The sequence below is a fragment of the Scardinius erythrophthalmus genome, assembly GCF_964197995.2.
Source record: "Scardinius erythrophthalmus genome assembly, chromosome: 11".
Taxonomy (NCBI): domain Eukaryota; kingdom Metazoa; phylum Chordata; class Actinopteri; order Cypriniformes; family Leuciscidae; genus Scardinius; species Scardinius erythrophthalmus.
Genome location: NC_138231.1, coordinates 14730071 through 14751113, shown reverse-complemented (window position 1 = coordinate 14751113; position 21043 = coordinate 14730071). Strand labels below are relative to the sequence as shown.

General features: G+C 38.8%; 1 long non-coding RNA gene across 1 annotated transcript; it reads right to left on the bottom strand.

The window, feature by feature from the left end:
• Positions 1–1191: 1191 nt before the first annotated feature.
• LOC308698072 lies at positions 1192–2509 on the bottom strand. Its single transcript, XR_014031025.1, has 2 exons — positions 2348–2509; positions 1192–1545 (listed from the first exon to the last, which is right to left on the bottom strand). It is a non-coding gene; the product is annotated as an uncharacterized lncRNA (long non-coding RNA).
• Positions 2510–21043: the final 18534 nt, after the last annotated feature.

Below are 21043 nucleotides of genomic sequence, written 5' to 3'. Positions count from 1 at the left end.
GGCTGCGTTCGAAACCGCATACTCAATGAGTAGGTACTTAATTTCAATGAGTACTTACTTAATGAGCGCTAAAAGAGTAGGTACTTTATAGCCAGATCTCGTTGAGTATGAATGAGAACCGGACATCTGCCATGTTGACGATATCATGTGACCTACGACGCGTTATCACACGCGCAACAACTTAAAAGATTTGAACGACACGTTTAATTCATCTATCTGTAAATATCATGATATTGATTAAACTTGCTCATTTTGTGGTCTTTTTGAAGAAACTGCTGCCCATTTATTTTGTGAGTACATTTAGGGTTGATTTAAGTTCTTATATTTAACCCTACTAATGTGACCCACCGTTTTATCCTTAACGATATTTATTTTTATTACGAAATCCCAAAATTGTCATCTCTTGAATATGTTGTTAATTTCTTTATTTTATATCCAAACATTTTCATCCATAAGCAAAAGTGGCTTTCTGCTTTGTTTTCCTCTTTTTCTTGTTAAATTTAACTATCGTTTCATCCCTCAGGCCTATAAATAACAGAAAATGCATTTTTTTAAATGTATTATATAATTATTTAAGAAAATATATATTGATATTCAACCTTATAGGTTTTTTCCTGTGTATAAAATCTCATAATATGTTTGCAAACCCATGATATATATATATATATATATTATATTATATATATGCATGTATAAATACATACATACATATACATACATACATTTACCTCACATTTACTCGACAGCCCTACCTAGAACGGTTTTCCTCAGCGTTTGTAATGTCTGCACAAAGGGAGATTCACCTTTGGAGAAAACTGTTGATTTTATACTCGAAAAATATAAGTATCATTATTAAAAATTAATATTACCCCAGAATGAATTGCATTGCTCCCAGCCCAAAACATACAATAATAACAACGATAAATGCTGATCGATTAATTATATTACTTTTTACTGTAAATTATATAATTCAATAAAACAAACAAAATGTAATGTATATCATATGACATAGCTATGCATGAATACACTCTAGATGTGTATATAGTGAACATCTACATTTTCCTTCAAACAATAAATAAAGCATTAATTAATTGTATTTTATTTACTGACAACAATGAGAAATATTAATAAATTAGTAAAAGAATGAATCAAAGTCACCATCACACAATAAACAAATGCATATACAAGTCAACACATGAAACAAAGCTTTATTACAATCATGTATGTAGGCTACAGGCACTGAACCCCACATCCTTCTGCCATCTCAACACAGCGGTGCCCATTCTGCAGATTTATTCTGATGAATCAGCTGACCGCCAGAGGTGAGCCGTTCCCTCGTGCCTGAGGTTGTTGCGTGATGTGTTGTGCTTCACAATCTGAGGCAATAAAGGCAGGTGGAGTGATGGTGGGTCTCATGAGGGCAGGTGGAGGTTCTCATAAGGGCAGGTGGAGTGATGGAGGGTCTCATCCATGGCACCATCTCCAGGATTCAGCTCTGTGCTCTTCGTCCTCAGTGCTCACACCAGTCTGCTGACATTTCAGATCCTACAAAATGCACAAACATAACACAAAAGCAGTAATTTTAACATCACAATGTCATTTGATTTCAGTATTATTTAGATGACAAAAATGCTTTTTTCCACAAATGGCGCCATCATCTTTCTTTGCAGGTCCTGCTCCACCACAAAAGCTGTGCAGCAAATGCACAGAAATCAAGAATCAGAAAAGTGCTGTAATAGCTCTGTTTGAAATTACAATAATTAAAATAAACTACAACTTAATATTTAAATAGTTGTTGTTATCCATTTCTGTAATGTCACAAAGTCTTTGATGGCAGCATTCAGCTTCATGAGCCACTCTAACATCCAGACCAGACTCACGTTACCTCTGTGATTTATGAGCTCAACACTACATTTACATGTTGAGGTTGTTTTAACTTTTAGTTTTTATCCAATATAAATGTTCCTCAATTTATCAACTAATGGACAAATAAAATAGATAACTTATGTTTAGTTACTTTATAGATTTGTTCTACATAATAGCACACATACATCACTCAGATGCCTATTTCATATAGTAATCTGCAATTCTTATAGAAGAGTTTCTTGCCAGATATTAAATAGACATTTAGTAATTGTATTTAAGATGTATACGGTTTAAAATGTATGCAAATCCACTTTGGAGACGTATGTGTCCTTACTGGAGCTTCTCTGTTAGCTATACATAATAAAATGTGATTTACAGCAAAATCACAAATAGCCTATACAGCGTCTTTACACCTTAAACAATTCAACAGTTTACTGTACAGTAGTTCAACACATGCGATCATTTGATTTGTAATACTCACATTTGAGTCTCGTCCGTCATCCTTTCCGTCACGTTCGAGTATGACCTATCCTTCTTCTTCTTTTTTGTGACGTATCCTCTCGCGTGGCCTCCTGGGATAGAAGAGTATCCATCGGTCGAGCACTCAAAAATCTGGCTGGAAGCAGTAAGCCATCCGGGAACTTCTCGCCTACTCATGAATACTGATGTTTCGAACGTACTGCTTCCTTCACGTACTGTTTTCGCCTACTATATAGTAGGAAAGTAGGCATATTCGAACGCACTTAAGTCCGAATCTCGCGATAATTAGTACGTCACCCAGGTAATTCTCGCCTACTCTTTTGGATTCGTACATACTTTTTCGCTCGCCTACTCTTTTTCCCATACTAAAAAGTAGGGAAGTATGCGGTTTCGAACGCAGCCAGTCTCTTCTATAATACTCTATTTTGATGAGTTATTAGGTATAACTGAGGTGGGGACATCATGCAATGTCAAAACTGTTACTGATTTTTAAAGTATAAATTTAAACAATTATTTATTTAAATTAATGTAATCAATATCTACAAGTAATATCCTTTCAAAGTGTACAACATGTGCTTTTGTGGCCTTGCCCTAATAGCTAGCAATTAGCAAATTCGCTTGAATTTGTCAAACCTGTTACTGTCAGGCCTGTTACTTTTGTATAGTAACAGGTTTTGACATGTGGGGTAACAGGGATGACATAGATTAGGTGTCACCTTAGCCACACTGTTTTTGTTTCTCGGTGTAAATTGCTAACATTTGTAAAGGTCATCCTGGGTGTTTTATTGAGCTAATGCCTATATCATTTAGAGTTGGTATTGCTGGTGCATCTGTATCATCTCAGGGAACCGAGGTTATGCTAGCATGCGGGGATGCCAGATCGAGCCCTTGGCCTGAGAGAGGAGGTCCCTCCTCACTGGGATCAGCCATGGAGCAGTGCTCGTCAGCTGCATCACAACTGGGAACCAGGCTTGGTTCATCCAGAGCGGAACCACAAGTAGCACTGCGCATCCGTTTTCCCTGATTCGCTCTAATACCTGCGGTAAGAGCGTGACGTGGGGAAAAACATACAGCGGGCAGCGGGGCCAAATGTGGGCCAGTGCATCCCTGCTCTTGGAGAAAAACTCCAGACAGTGAGCATTTTCCTGAGACACAAATGGGTCTACCTTCGCTCTGCCGAATGTCTTCCACAGCAGTTGGACTGTCTGCGGATGTAAAGACCATTCCCCTGCCGGAAAATTGTTCCTGGACAGTCTGCCTGGTCCTACATTCAGGTGACCTGGCACATGCGCTGCTCTCAACGAGCGCAGATTGTGCTGAGCCCAGATCAGGAGGCGTTCCGTCAGCCTGTAAAAGGTTCGGGCTCTTATACCTCCTTGGGAATTTATATAGGCCACCACCGACATGTTGTCCGATAGGACCAAGATGTGGTGTCCTTTTATTTTGGGACAGAAAACGCCTCAACCTCAGCGCGTTGTCGACTGCCATCATTTCCAGGCAGTTTATGTGTTTTCCCGTTCTGACCACTGGCCAAAGAACGGTCTGCCCTCGAGCAGCACTCCCCATCCCGAGGTTGAGGCGTCCGTGGACACTACCTTCACACTCAAGGAAGTCCCCAGGCTTACACCTGACCTGTACCAGTCGGTCGCTTTCCAAGGTTTCAGAGCTGAGATGCATTTCTGATCGACCTTGAGGCATAAGAGACCGGAGGTCCACGCTCGACGCAATACTCGCGCTTTAGCCAGAACTGCAGCGGGCGCATGCGAAGCAGACTCAGCTGAAGCACTGGAGATGCTGAAGCCATGAGACACACGCATTTTCTGAAACTTTTTGTCATGCGCTGAATACTCAGTCTGCGCTGTGGCGACAGCTGTGCTGTCATAGACAGCGAGTCCTGTTCTGTGCCCAGAAAATATATTTTCTGACTGGGAGGCAGCGAACTCTTCGCCCAATTGACTTTGAGACCTAGGTTCTCGAGATGATTGAGTAATATAGTCCTGTGTTCTATGAGCTCTGAGTGTGATCGAACTAGAATCACCCAATCGTCCAAGTAATTCAGAACTCGCATGCCCCGAAGTTTCAGGGGTGCGAGCACTGCGTCCATGCACATCGTGAATGTACGGGGTGCCAGGGACAGGCCAAACGGCAGGACTTTGTTTTTGACACCAAACTTTACATGTCTCATTGTCACTTCACTCTGACCACATCATATCAGTTTTGTGACTGCGCCACCTATTGGTCAAAAGTGATAATCCATTAAATCATATTCTTAATTACTGTTTCTATGATTTTTCAGCCATTTCGCCTATAATCCTCTTTAAATGTCTTTAATTGCTCATTGTTGCAGTTGGTCTGACACTTTCAGCAAAGTTGGCATGTCTTGTCGTCTTACTCTGCTTGGCCCCGGTAATTGCTGCTTGCAGCTATATTTATTCTTCTTTTTTTTCTTCCGACTTGGCGTCTATGGCAGCCCATAGTACCGATTGCGGGAAAGCTGTTTTGGTTTGACATTCTGATAGAGGACAGTCCCAACATTAAACACACCAATTTTGGTGTGTCTAAGTCATTCTCTCTAGCGCCACCACCTGTCCAAAGTTGCAGTCATGTTTATGCTAATAACTTTTGAACCACAAGGGCTAGAAACAAAATTCCTTTTTCCTCTGATTCCTGAGCTCATGACGATTCGATTGCACCATATAACGTCATTTTCCGTCATTATAATTTTTCCGCCATTTTGAATTTTAAAAAAAAACTACTTTTTCGAACTCCTCCTAGGCCGTTGCTCCAATTTCCACGAAAATTGAATCAGATCATCTTCAGACCATGCCGACAAAAAGTTATGGAATTCGTGTTGATTCGTCAAACCGTTCTCGAATACCACGCAAACAAATTTTATGTAGCGCTTGCGAAAACAGACACAAGCCTGTATCTCCGCAACGCTTTATCGTATTCAGACCAAACTAAGCACATATCCTCACAAGCATGACCTGAGCCTACATGCTGCGTTTCGGCGCAGTGCCACCTACTGGTCCGGAGATATGAAAAATGGCTGTTTTTGCTTATAACTTCTGAATGGTTTGTCCAAATATCATAAAAGTTGTCTCGTTAGATTCAGGGCATCATGCTGAGTTGACTGATATCCAATTTTCCCAGATCAGACATTTTGGCTGTCGGCCATTTTGAATTTTGTGCTAAAATGCTGTATTTTAGGAATGCATGAACGTATCGTTACGAAACTCGGTATGGGTCATCAGCACGATGTCCTGAAGGAGCCTGAGAAGTTTCGAAACAGTGCCATCTAGTGGTGAATTTTTTCCCCCAAAAGCTTCCAAATGCTTATAACTTTGGGTGTGGTCAACTTATTTTCACAGGACTCATCTCTTTAGACTCCTGAATCATTGCCGAGTCCAACGATACCAAACATGTTAGGTTTCGCCTTACGGTTTGTGTAGCGTTGTGATTTAGCGCTTAAAAAACATTTGGCTATATCTTTGAAACCGCTTGTCCGATCGAGACGAAACCACCTTCAGAAGTTTGGAAACATAGGTCGATAGCTACACGTCAATGCCCAAATGCGAAAATATTGATAGTAAGGGGTAGTAAAATCCAATCAAAGTCATGTGTCAGTCATTTTTTACGTGTTTTTTCATATAAATGCCTATAACTCCGAAGCGAATTGAGATATTTTCACCAAAATTGACACAAATATGCATGGGCTCACTCTGAGGACACATAAAAAAAAATGGTGGGACTGAGCCTCTTGGTGGCGCTATAATAGAACAAAACATGAAATTCCCATTGACTTCAATGCAGTTTTGTGAATTAAAATGCTATAGTAAACAAATGCATTGGTGTAATATTACGAAACTCAGAATGTGCCATCAGCACCATCCCCTGAAGGTACCCAAAATATTTTGAGATAGCGCCACCTAGTGATCAAATGTTATGACAAAATTTCCAAAAAGGCTAATACATTTTGAATAAATCTGGCTTTTGAAATGCCACTGGTCTTAATAGATTCCTTGGGTCAAGCCGAGAACATAGATACCAAGTTTTCCTTATTTGGCCAAACTTCCTTTCCGCCATCTTGATTTTCAGTCAAAACCTACTTTTTCGAACTCCTCCTAGACCGTTTGTCCAATTTACACCAAAATCGAATCGTATCATCTCCAGACTATGCTGAATAAAAGTTATGGATTTCGTGTCGATAGACGAAACCGTTTTCGTATAGCGCAGCAGCAAAGTTGAGGCATGATGCTAATAGCATTAATTACGGCTTTATCTCTGCAATGCCTTGACATATTGACACCAAACTTTGTATGTGTCATTGTAACTTCACATCAGTCACATCAGTTTTGTAACTGCGCCACCTATTGGTCGAAAGTGATAATCCATCAAATCATATTTTTAATTATTGTTTCTATGATTTTTCAGGCATTTTGCCAAAAATCCTCTTTAAATGTCTTTAATTGCTCATTGTTGCAGTTGGTCTGACACTTTCAGACATGTCGGCATGTCTTGTCGTCTTATTCTGCTTGGCCCCGGTAATGGCTGCTTGCAGCTATATTTATTAGGTTTTTCCGGTAGCTTGCAACTATATTTATTAGGTTTTTCCTATTGTTTCCGGTAGGATTATTTATTATTATTAGGGCCCAAGCCCTGAAAGGGCGAAGGCCCTATTGTTTCCGGTAGGATTATTTATAATTAGGGCCCAAGCCCTGAAAGGGCGAAGGCCCTATTGTTTCCGGTAGGATTATTATTATTATTAGGGCCCAAGCCCTGAAAGGGCGAAGGCCCTATTGTTTTCGGTAGGATTATTATTATTATTATTATTATTTTGTCAACCTTTCGGGCACTTTTGGGGCCCTTAACATGCTCGAAAACTCTTGAAATTTTGCACACAGGTCAGAACCCGCGGCCATCAGGGCCGGGCTGAAGCTGGTACCCGGGCGTGGCAGGGGGCCTCGACAGCGCCCCCTGGAACGGGATCCGAACACTTGTCCATAAATCAGACACGCTTGCATGTAATAATATGAAACCCGGTACACATATAGACCTCATCGGTCCGAACAACTTTCGTGCTCTAAGTTTTACGCCAGCCCAACAGGAAGTCGTCTATTTAGCGTTGTTTGTAAACGCATGCTGTGGAATTTAATGTACTCCTCCTAGGGAATTCATCAATTCGCCTCCAAACTCGGTGTGCATCATGTCAAGACATTGAGGATGCTAAATTGCGGACGGATTTTTGATATCTCGAACGGTTTGGCCATGGCGAGGAAACGAATTTATGGCGAAAAAAAGAAACAGGAAGTGTGTTATAACTTCTGCATACATTAACTGATCTTGATGAAACTTCAGCAGTGTGTTCGTTGTAAGAGGCCGATCGCACAGATGTGACTATTGTGAGTCAAAGTTATAGCGCCACCAACAGGCAGCAGGAAGTACATCACTATTAAAATGCTTTGAAATCACTGTCTTATTTTTACCAGATTTGCTTCAAACTTTATGTGTACAATGTAGACACACGGAAGATGTAAACCTGTGAAAGGATTATTGATATCTTAGATACTGTTGCCGTGGCAACGCATCAAACTTTAATATTCTTTTTTTATGCTTTTGAGACTCTTAACATACTTGAAATTGCATGAAACTCGACAGACACATCACATTTATTAGCCCGTAGACATGTGCAAAGTTTCAGAAACGGGCGTGGTGAGGGGCTCAGTAGCGCCACCTTTAGTCATAAGTGGGGGGGTTAGTTTTATCAACAGCAACAAAACTTGGTATGTGTATTGTTCTCATCAAGACGGACAACTTTCTAATTTACATGATCTATCTCTGACCAACAGGAAGAGAGATATTTTGGTTTGAATGTGGATTTTCTGAAGAATTTTCTCTCCCTCTCTCTGTGTCTCTGTGTGTGTGAGGGGAGGGGGGATTTGACTATTGCTTTTATATTGTTAATCAAGGTTTCAGGGGCTTTTGGGGTCCTTAACGTGCTCAAAAACTCTTGAAACTTTGCACACAAGTCAGAACCCCCTGCCATCAGGGACAGGCTGAAGCTGGTACCCGGGCGTGGCAGGGGGGCTCAACAGCGCCACCTTGAACGGTGTCCCAAAACTTGGTCCATAGATCAAACACGCTTGCATGAATTAATATGAAACTCGGTACACATATATATCTCATCGGGCCGAACAACTTTCCCCTGGTCAAGTTTTACGCCAGACCAACAGGAAGTCAGCTATTATGGGTTGTTTGGAAACGCATGCTGTGGAATTTGATGTACTCCTCCTAGGAAATTCATCCATTCGCCTCCAAACTAGGTGTGCATGAAGTCAAGACATTGAGGATGCTAAATTGCGGACGGATTTTTGATATCTCGAACGGTTTGGCCGTGGCAAGGAAACGAATTTATGGCAAATAATTCAAACAGGAAGTGTGTTATAACATCTGCATACATTAACTGATCTTGATGAAACTTCAGCAGTGTGTTCGTTGTAAGAGGCCGATCACATGGATGTGACATTTGTGAGTCAAAGTTATAGCGCCACCAACTGGCAACAGGAAGTTTGTCACTTTCAAAATGCTTTGAAATCACCCTCTTATTTTTACCCGATTTGCTTAAAACTTTATGTGTATAATGTAAACACACGGCAGATGTAGACCTGTGAAAGGATTATTGATATCTTAGATACTGTTGCCGTGGCAACGCATTAAACTTTAATATTCTTTTCGGATGCTTTTGAGACTCTTCACATGTTTGAAAATGCATGAAACTCGACAGACACATCACATTTATTATCCAGTAGACATGTGCAAAGTTTCAGAAACGGGCGTGGTGAAATGGCTCAGTAGCGCCACCTTTAGTCAAAAATGGGGGCTTAGTTTTTCCTAGAATCACAAAACTTGGTAGGTGTATTGTTCTCATCAAGCCGGACAACTTTCTAATTGACAGTTATTAGCTATGACCAACAGGGTGTCGGATATTTTGGTCTGAATATGGATTTTTTGCTAAATCAGCCTCTGAGTTTTTAGTTGCTCCTCCTAAAAGGTTTATTTTATTCTCACCAAACTTTTTCAACATGATTAAAATATATTAATGATGCAAAATTGTAAACGGATATTGAATATCTCAAACGGTTTTGCTATGGCGAGGGATTAAATTTATGTCAAAAAGGAAGCAGGAAACATCTCAACATAACTTCTAAAAATGTAATTATACACCATTTATTTTTATGTAAAATGATACAAATATTAGAACTAAACCCATTTTATTCTGTTTTTGCAATTCAAGGAGTATGAAAAAGTTAAAAACAGGCTATTTAGTGCTATTTGGTTCAACAAAAAAATCAAACATAGGGCTATACTGCCCTCTTGTGTCCAAAAGGATATTAAAATAGTATATAAAACGTTTTACTAGGTAGGCCTATTGTATTTAAATATAAATTTATTAGGTATATGACTGTGAGGATATTTTCCCATCGGTTAATCGACGTGTGACACGAGCGGCTGCTTTTAAATCGCTAATATAAAAGTGAAAGTAAAAAACGGAGGTCCGCACGGACATTGATAATGGTGCACGTTGGAAAAAATGATACTTTTAAACATAACACTAAACCGCCATCAGGTGTCACCAGGCGACCATCTTAATGAGCGAGTCATTGATTCATTCGTTCAAACGATTCGTTCGAATGACTGAGTCATTCATGATTGAGACAGATGTTTATGGATTGACCATTGAATCTTTGAGTCAACCGATTCGTTTCAAAATGCTGAATCATTAAGTAATGAGGAAACAAGTTGCTGTGAGATGCACGATGGTTCTGCTGATCTTTGTTTAACTATTTTTGCTGCTGAAACAGAACAAAAACAGTCAATATTGCATCTAAAATGTAAGTGACTTAATTGTAACTGTTTATTAACCTGTTGTATGAAATCAATGTCACAGTTTCAATTGTGATTGTATTCAGGAAATAGTTGCCTACTCGTCAAATGAGGTTGCTTAACTCTTATCATATGTTAGAAAATATATAAAAAACTCCATATTTGTAATTTTTATAGTCAGTATGTTGTTAACTGCGTTGCGTTTTTGTGTGCTGCGCTCATTTGTTTACAATTCTCCTGGAGAAGCTGCATGAGCCTCAGCAGGGCAACCTTGTTACCATTGATCAGTAATACATTTATTATGAACTGCTGATTGCAACTTAAAATGAATGTAATGAAATTAGAATAATCTCTCGTTTTAGTGATTCCCAAGTTATTTTTTTGTTATTGACGTTCTAATCAGGCTATACTCTGGTCGGGCAAGTAAAATTCTCTTTCAGGTAGGCCTATTGTATTTATATATAAATATATTAGGGATGTGACTGTGATAAAATTTTCCCACCAGTTAATCGACGTGTGACACCGCTGAGGGCTTTTAAATCGCTAACTTAAAAGCGAAAGTAAAATACAGACGTCCGCACAGACATTGATAATGGTGCGGAGTAGAGCGAGCATTTTCAATGTATGCCTATGGAAGTAGGAATGAACTTAAACATTTTATTTATGTTTTTATGTGTCCACTGTTCAACCGCAACCGCGTCACACACACACACATTCCAGAATTGCAATCTTGACATCGCAGCCTGTTCATTATAGCCCTAATACAATATAATAATAAAAATAGTCAACCTAACATATACGAATTACACTGCTCTGTTTAAATAGTCAGTAGTACAATTTGTACCATTCACAGTAAGCAGAGCTCCACTGTGATGTTTCCAAGCACATTTTTGCGCGTGTGAAGAGGATGATTTTTTCTATCGATATTGGAACATGAGTGAAGTACAAAGCCTATAATAAAGAACAGTTTAGCATCCAAACGCATCGCAAATATTGAAATTTTTTATTCTAATGAGAGAGTTACGTGAGACCAACACTGCTTACTTTCGTTTTTATTTTTACATTAAATTTAAAAGATTTGTTGTGGAATATTTTGAGTGTATCATAAAATCAGAATAAGGTAAGACAAGTAATATTTTCTGTCTTATATATATATGTGTGTGTGTGTAAATATACATATATATATATATATAGACATAGATAGATAGAAAGATATATATATATATAAATATAGCTGCGAGCAGCGATGGAGGGCCAAAGCCGGCGGCACCGCCATTCCTGGTGCCTTTAGGTTACTAAAGGCACTGGGGTTGCGGTGCCACCGGCTTGGGCCCGTAATCGCTGCTCGCAGCTATATTTATTATTATTATTATTATTATTATTATTTTGTCAACCTTTCGGGCACTTTTGGGGCCCTTAACATGCTCGAAAACTCTTGAAATTTTGCACACACGTCAGAACCCGCGACCATCAGGGCCGGACTGAAGCTGGTACCCGGGCGTGGCAGGGGGGCTCGATAGCGCCCCCTGGAACGGGATCCAAACACGTGTCCATAAATCAAACACGCTTGCATGTAATAATATGAAACTTGGTACACTTATAGATCTCATCGGGCCGAACAACTTTCGTGCTCTAAGTTTTACGCCAGCCAAACAGGAAGTTGGCTATTTAGCGTTGTTTGGAAACGCATGCTGTGGAATTTAATGTACTCCTTCTAGGGAATTCATCGATTCGCCTCCAAACTCGGTGTGCATGAAGTCAAGACATTGAGGATGCTAAATTGCGGACGGATTTTTGATATCTCGAACGGTTTGGCCATGGCGAGGAAACAAATTTATGGCGAAAAAATGAAACAGGAAGTGTGTTATAACTTCTGCATACATTAACTGATCTTGATGAAACTTCAGCAGTGTGTTCGTTGTAAGAGGCCGATCACATGGATGTGACTATTGTGAGTCAAAGTTATAGCGCCACCAACAGGCAGCAGGAAGTACATCACTTTCAAAATGCTTTGAAATCAGTGTCTTATTTTTACCCGAATTTGCTTCAAACTTTATGTGTACAATGTAGACACACGGCAGATGTAAACCTGTGAAAGGATTATTGATATCTTAGATACTGTTGCCGTGGCAACGCATCAAACTTTAATATTATTTTTTTATGCTTTTGAGACTCTTAACATACTTGAAATTGCATGAAACTCAACAGACACATCACATTTATTAGCCCGTAGACATGTGCAAAGTTTCAGAAACGGGCGTGGTGGAATGGCTCAGTAGCGCCACCTTTAGTCAAAAATGGGGGCTTAGTTTTTCCTAGAATCACAAAACTTGGTATGTGTATTGTTCTCGTCAAGACGGACAACTTTCTAATTTACATGAACCATCTCCGACCAACAGGAAGAGAGATATTTTGGTTTGAATGTGGATTTTCTGAAGAATTTTCTCTCCCTCTCTCTGTGTCTGTGTGTGTGTGAGGGGAGGGGGGGATTTGACTATTGCTTTTATATTGTTAATCAAGGTTTCAGGGGCTTTTGGGGTCCTTAACGTGCTCAAAAACTCTTGAAACTTTGCACACAGGTCAGAACCCACGGCCATCAGGGCCGGGCTGAAGCTGGTACCCGGGCGTGGCTGGGGGGCTCAACAGCGCCCCCTTGAACGGGGTTCTAAAACTTGATCCATGTATCAAACACACTCGCATGAATTAATATGAAACTCGGTACACATATAGATCTCATCGGGCCGAACAACTTTACCCCGGTCAAGTTTTACACCAGCCCAACAGGAAGTCAGCTATAATGGGTTGTTTGGAAAACGCTTGCTGTGGAATGTGAAATACTCCTAGAAAATTCACCGTGTCCCCTTCAAACTCGGTGTGCATGTAGTCAAGACTTTGAGGATGCTAAATTGCGGACAGATTTTTGATATCTCGAACGGTTTGGCTGTGGCGAGGAATCGAATTTATGGCGAGAAAAGAGAAACACGGAAGTGGAATAACTTCTGCATACATTAACTGATCTTGATGAAACTTCAGCAGTGTGTTCGTGGTAAGAGGCCGATCAGATGGATGTAGCTATTGTGAGTCAAAGTTATAGCGCCACCAACTGGCAGCAGGAAGTGTGTCACTTTCAACATGCTTTTGACAAAAGTGGGGGGGTTAGTTTTAACTACAGTAAAGAAAAAATTGTTTGTATATTGTTCTCATCAAGCCGGACAACTTTCTAATTTACATTCAATAGCTCTGGCCATCAGGAAGTCAGCTATTTTGGTCTGAATGTGAATTTTTTTTGCAAAATTAGCCTCTGAATTTTTAGCCACTCCTCTTAAACTATTTATTTTATTCGTACCAAACTTTTTCAACATGATGAAACTACATTAAATATGCTAAATTGTGAATGGATAATAAATATCTCAAACGGTTTTGCTATGGCGAGGGATTAAAGTAATGTCCAAAAAGGAAACACTAAAAATCTTCTAAAAATGTAATTATATACCATTTATTTCTATATAAAAGAATACAAATATCACAACTAAACCCATTTTATTCTGTTTTTGCAATTCAAGAAGAATGAAAAAGTTAAAACAGGCTATTCAGTGCTATTTGGTTCAACAAAAATGCAAACATAGGGCTATACTGCCCTCTTGTGTCCAAAAGGACATCAAAATAGTATATAAAACTTTTTACCAGGTAGGCCAATATTGTATTTAAATATACATTTATTAGGTATGTGTCTGAGGATATTTTCCCACCAGTTAATCGACGTGTGACACGAGTGGGTGCTTTTAAATCGCTAATATAATAGTGAAAGAAAAATAATGATAATGTTGCACACACAAATCACACACATGTGGGAAAGAATGATGCTTTTAAACAACACTAAACCGCCATTAGGTGTCGCCAGGCATCCATCTTAATAAGCGAGTCATTGATTAATTCGTTCAAACGATTCGTTCGAATGAGTCGATCATGATTAAGACAGATGTTTATGGATTGATCATTCAATCTTTGAGTCAACCGATTCGTTAAAAATGCTGAATCGTTCAGTTATGAGAAAACACGTGATGCGTGATGGTTCTGCCGTGATCTTTAACTATTTTCGCTGCTGAAACAGAACAAAAACAGTCAACATTGCATCTAAAATGTAAGTGACTTAATTGTAACTGTTTATTAACCTGTTGTATGAAATCTAGGGGTGGGAGAAAAAATTTATTCTTAGATGCATCGCGATGCGGACGTGGACGATTCTGAATCGATTCACAAATGTAAAAAAATCGATTCTCTAAAAAATATTTTTCTAATAACGTAATATTGACGGAAGGCAAAAGGCGGAACTCTAAGCGGACGTGCGTGCAGTCTGTGGCGCGCACATAACAGAGAAGTTTCTTCTGCTCACCAAGGCTGCATTTATTTGATTAAAAATACAAACAAAAACAGTAATATTGTAAAATATTATTCCAATTTAAAACAGCTGCTTTCTATTTTAATATATTTTAAACTGTTATTTATTCCTGTGATCAAAGCTGAGTTTTCAGCATCATTACTCCAGTCGTCACTGTCACATGATCCTTCAGATATTATTCTAATATGATGATTGATACTCAAAAAACATTCATTATTATTTTAAATGTCGAAAACAGTTGTGTACAGTCTTTGATGAATAGAAAGTTCAAAAGAACAGCATTTATCTGAAATCTAAAGCTTTTGTAACATTAAACACTACCGTTCAAAAGTTTGGGGTCAGTAATAATTTTAATTTTATTTTTGGGTGAAAGAAATAAAATAAATCAATACTTTTATTCATTGAGAAGGAGTTAAACTGATCAAAAGTTACAGTACAGACATTTATAATGTTAAAACAAATTATATTTTAAATAAATGCTGTTCTTTTGAACTTTACATTCATCAACGCATTTTGAAAAAAAATTTGTACACAACTGTTTTCAACATTGAAAATAATAATATTTATTGACCATCAATCATCATATTAGAATGATTTCTGAAGGATCATGTGACACTGAAGACGGGAGTAATGATGCTGAAAACTCAACTTTGATCACATAAATTAATTACAGTGTAAAATATTTTAAAATAGAAAACAGCTGTTTTAAATTGGAATAATATTTCACAATATTATTGTTTTTGTTTGTATTTTTAATCAAATAAATGCAGCCTTGGTGAGCAGTAGAGACTTCTCCTAAAAACACACACACACACACACACACACACACACACACACACACACACATTATATATATATATATGTATATATATATATATATATATATATATATATATATATATATATATATATATATATACATATATAAATACATATAAATATATATATGTTCCGGCGGTACCGCCACCACCGGTGCCTGGGGTTGCGGTGCCACCGGCTTGGGCCCGTAATCGCTGCTCGCAGCTATATTTAGGGCCCAAGCCCTGAAAGGGCGAAGGCCCTATTGTTTTCGGTAGGATTATTTATTAGGGGCCAAGCACCGAAGGTGCGTAGGCACCTATTGTATCTGTTCCCGTTCTTATTATTATTCTTCATTTTTCCGACTGGGAGTCTATGGCAGCCCATAGAACCGATTGCGGGAAAGTTGTTTTGGTTTGACATTCTGATAGAGGACAGTCCCAACATTAAATACACCAATTTTTGTGTTTCTAAGTCATTCCCTCTAGCGCCACCACCTGTCCAAAGTTTCACTTTTATTTTGCTAATAACTTTTGAACCGTAAGGCCAATCAACAAAATTCTTTTTTCCTCTGATTCCTGAGCTCATGCCGATTCGATTGCACCCTATGACGTCATTTTCCGTCATATAAATATGGCCGCCATTTTGAATTTTCTGAAAAAGCTACTTTTTCGAACTCGTCCTAGACGGTTTGTCCGATTTGCACGAAAATTGAACCAGATCATCTTCAGGCAGTGCTGACCAAAAGTTATGGAATTCAAATTGATTCGTCAAACCGTTTTCGATAAACGCACGAATACATTTTACGTAGCGCTAGCAAAAACAGTCGTAAGGCTGTATCTCCGCAACGGTTTATCGTATTCAGACCAAACTTGGTACATGTACTCACAAGCATGACCTGAGGCTACATGCTGCGTTTCGGCGCAGCGCCACCTACTGGTCCGGAGATATGAAAAATGGCTATTTTTGCTTATAACTTCTGAACAGTTTGTCCAAAAATCATAAAATTGGTCTTGATAGATTCAGGGCGACATGCCGAGTCGACTGATATCCAATTTTACCATATCGGCCATTTTGACTGTCGGCCATTTTGAATTTTGTGCTAAAATGCTGTATTTTATGAACGCATGAATGGATTGTTACGAAACTTGGCATGGGTCATCAGCACGATGTTCTGAAGGAGCCTGAGAAGTTTCGAAACAGCGCCACCTAGTGGTGAATTTTATTTTTCAAATGCTTATAACTTTGGGTGCGGTCGACTTATTTTCACGAGACTCATCTAATTAGACTCCTGAAACCTTTCCGAGTCCTACGATACCAAACATGCTAGGTTTTGCCTTACGGTTTGTGTAGCGTTGTGATTTAGCGCTTAAAAAACATTTGGCTATATCTTCGAAACTGTTTGTCCGATCGAGACGAAACCACCGTCAGAAGTTTGGAAACATAGGTCGATAGCTATACGCCAATGCCCAAATGCGAAAATATTGATGTTTAGGGGTAGTAAATTCCAATCAAAGTCATGTGTCAGTCATTTTTTACGTGTTTTTTCATATAAATGTCTATAACTCCGAAGTGAATTGAGATATTTTCACCAAAATTGACACACATATGTATCGGCTCACTCTGAGGACACGTAAAAAAAAATTGTGTGACTGAGCCTCTTGGTGGCGCTATAATAGAACAAAACATGAAATTCCCATTGACTTCAATACAGTTTTGTGAAATAAAATGCTATACTAAACAAATGCATTGGTGTAATATTACAAAACTCAGAATGTGCCATCTGCACCATCCCCTGAAGGTACCCAACATATTTAGAAACAGCGCCACCTAGTGGTCAAAAGTTATAACAAAATTTCCAAAACTGCTAATAACTTTTGAATAAATTGGCCTATTGTAATGCAACAAATCTTAGTAGATTCCTTGGGTCAAGCTGAGAACATAGATACCAAGTTTACCTTATTTGGCCTAACTTCCTGTCCGCCATCTTGATTTTCATTCAAAACCTACTTTTTCGAACTCCTCCTAGACCGTTTGTCCGATTTTCACCAAAATCGAATCGTATCATCTCCAGACCGTGCCGACTAAAAGTTATGGATTTCGTGTCGATTGACGAAACCGTTTTCGTATAGCGCAGCAGCAAAGTTGAGGCATGATGCTAATAGCACTATTCAGGCTTTATCTCTGCAATTCCTTGACATATTGACACCAAACTTTGTGTGTGTCATTGTCACTTCACTCTGACCACATCACATCAGTTTTGTAACTGCGCCACCTATTGGTCAAAAGTGATAATCCATTAAATCATATTTTTATTTACTGTTTCTCTGATTTTTCAGGCATTTTACCTATAATCCTTTTTAAATGTCTTTAATTGCTCATTGTCGCAGTTGGTCTGACACTTTCAGCAATGTTGGCATGTCTTGTCATCTGATTGTGCTTGGCCCCGGTAATGGCTGCTTGCAGCTATATTTATTATTATTATTATTTTGTCAACCTTTCGGGCACTTTTGGGGCCCTTAACATGCTCAAAAACTCTTGAAATTTTGCACACACGTCAGAACCTGCGGCCATCAGGGCCGGACTGAAGCTGGTACCCGGGCATGGCACGGGGGCTCGACAGCGCCCCCTGGAATGGTGTCTGAAAACTTGGTCCATAAATCAAACACGCTTGCATGTAATAATATGAAACTCAGTACACATATAGACCTCATCGGGCCGAACAACTTTCATGCTCTAAGTTTTACACCAGCCCAACAGGAAGTCGGTTATTATACGTTGTTTGGAAAACGCATACAATGGAATGTGAAATACTCCTCCTAGGGAATTCATCCTATCGCCACCAAACTAGGTGTGAATGAAGTCAAGACATTGAGGATGCTAAATTGCGAACGGATTTTTGATATCTCGAACGGTTTGGCCGTGGCGAGGAAACGAATTTATGGCGAATAATGGGGCACAGGAAGTGTGTTATAACATCTGCATACATTAACTGATCTTGATGAAACTTCAGCAGTGTGTTCGTGGTAAAAGGCCGATCACATTGATGTGACTATTGTGAGTCAAAGTTATAGCGCCACCAACTGGCAGCAGGAAGTGTGTCACTTTCAAAATGCTTTGAAGTCACCCTCTTATTTTAACCCGATTTGCTTCAAACTTTATGTGTATAATGAAAATACTCGGCAGATGTAGAGCTGTGAAAGGATTATTGATATCTTAGACACTGTTGCCGTGGCAACACATCAAACTTTAATATTCTTTTCGGATGCGTTTGAGACTCTTAGCATGCTTGAAATTGGATGAAACTCGACAGACACATAACACTTATTAGCCAGTAGACATGTGCAAAGTTTCAGAAACGGGCGTGTCAGGGGGGCTCAACAGCGCCCCCTTGAACGGGGTCTGAAAACTTGGTCCATATATCAAACACGCTTGCATGAATTAATATGAAACTCGGAACACATATAGATCTCATCGGGCCGAACAACTTTCCCTCTGTCCAGTTTCACGCCAGCCCAACAGGAAGTCGGCTATTATGGGTTGTTTGGAAAACGCTTGCTGTGGAATGTGAAATACTCCTCCTAGAAAATTCACCGTGTCCCCTCCAAACTCGGTGTGCATGTAGTCAAGACTTTGAGGATGCTAAATTGCGGACGGATTTTTGATATCTCGAACGGTTTGGCCGTGGCGAGGAATCGAATTTATGGCGAGAAAAGAGAATCACGAAGTGGAATAACTTCTGCATACATTAACTGATCTTGTTGAAACTTCAGCAGTGTGTTCGTGGTAAGAGGCCGATCAGATGGATGTAACTATTGTGAGTCAAAGTTTATAGCGCCACCAACTGGCAGCAGGAAGTGTGTCACTTTCAACATGCTTTTGACAAAAGTGGGGGGGTTAGTTTTAACTACAGTAAAAAAAACTCAGTTCATATATTGATCTCATCGACCCGGACAACTTTCTAATTTAAAGTCATTAGCTCTGACCATCAGGAAGTCAGATATTTTGGTCTGAATGTGGATTTTTTTGCAAAATCAGCCTCTTAATTTTTAGCCACCTTTATCTAAGTGGTTTATTTTATTCCCAACAAACTTTTTCAACATGATCAAAATATATTAATGATGCTAAATTGTGAACGGATAATAAATATCTCAAACGGTTTTGCTATGGTGAGGGATTAAAGTAATGTCAAACAAGGAAATGCTAAAAGTCTCATTTATTCTAAAAATTTAATTATACACCATTTATTACTATATAAAAGTATACAAATATCAGAACTTAACTCATTTTATTCTTTTTTTTTTCAATTTAAGAATGAAGTTTAAGTTTAAAAACTGCCAGAATGGTTGTTTAGTCTAAACAATAAATAAATAAAGTCAAACATAGTGCTATACTGCCCTCTTGTGTTCAAAATCAGGTAGCCTGTTCATTATAGCCTTAATAAAATATATTAATAAAATAGTCAACCTAACATATAAAATGTACAATGCTCTGTTTAAATAGTCAGTACTACAATTCGTACCATTCAATTGGTAAGCACCGCTCCACTGTGATGTTTCCAAGCACATTTTTGCGCGTGTGAATAGGAGAGAAGGGTCTGTCTGCAGACCTGCACTTGCACTCTCAGACTTGCACTCTCAGACCTGCACGCTCAGACACCAGCGCTTCCTCTGCAAGTGACGTCACTTGCAATCGACGCATAGTGTGGTTTGTGTCGGATTGAGAACAGCTCCCAATGTCGTTCAAAAATCGTTTCTGTTAGTATATACCATAAATATATATATATATATATATATATATATATATATATATATATATATATATATATATATAAATATGGTCGCTGTCTGGCGGAAACCTCGTATGTTCAAAGTTTGTCAATTTAATATTTTTTCACAAATCGATGTTATTGGTCAGTCCCCACGTTCTGTTATTTTCACAAATTATTAACCAATCTAAAGTGTTGAAAATAGTTAGAGAGCAAATCTCTTAACTCCATTGGACACTTCAACTGTCTGAGAATCCTCATAACTCCACCTCTTCTTCACTCCGCGGCATTTTGTCTCCTCAGGATTGAAAGTCGCAGCGATTAAGAAATCCTCATCGAGCAACACGTAAAGCAAGACTTAACTCTGATTTTATCTGTGTTAAACTATGATATCAGTTATTGATGTATTTTAAATGTCTACTTATTACACGTGTACATTGAAGTTTTAAAAGGTATCTAATATAATGAATTGAATTAAATGTTTTGGATACCAGCATTAAATTATTGTTTTTATTATTATTTTACTGACTGGAAGTTGGCACTGTGCATGTAAAATACCCCAAGTAGCAAGGTTTTAATTTATGGGAGAAAAAAGGTCTGCCTAAGTTACTGGCGCTAAGTAAGCCTATCTTTGGATAATTCTGTATGTTTTTTAGACAATAACGAGTGAAAATAGTTAGGTTAGATACTTTGAGTAGGCATGTTTTGTTAAAATCGATAACTGTAATGCTTCGGTGCAGAAGGAAGCCCGTGAGCCACGAAGGCAAGTTTGCGTGCAGATTAGGCTAATTTCCGCCTAGACAGCCTAGTATTTTGGTATTGCATCACTCATATCTCTTAAACGTTTA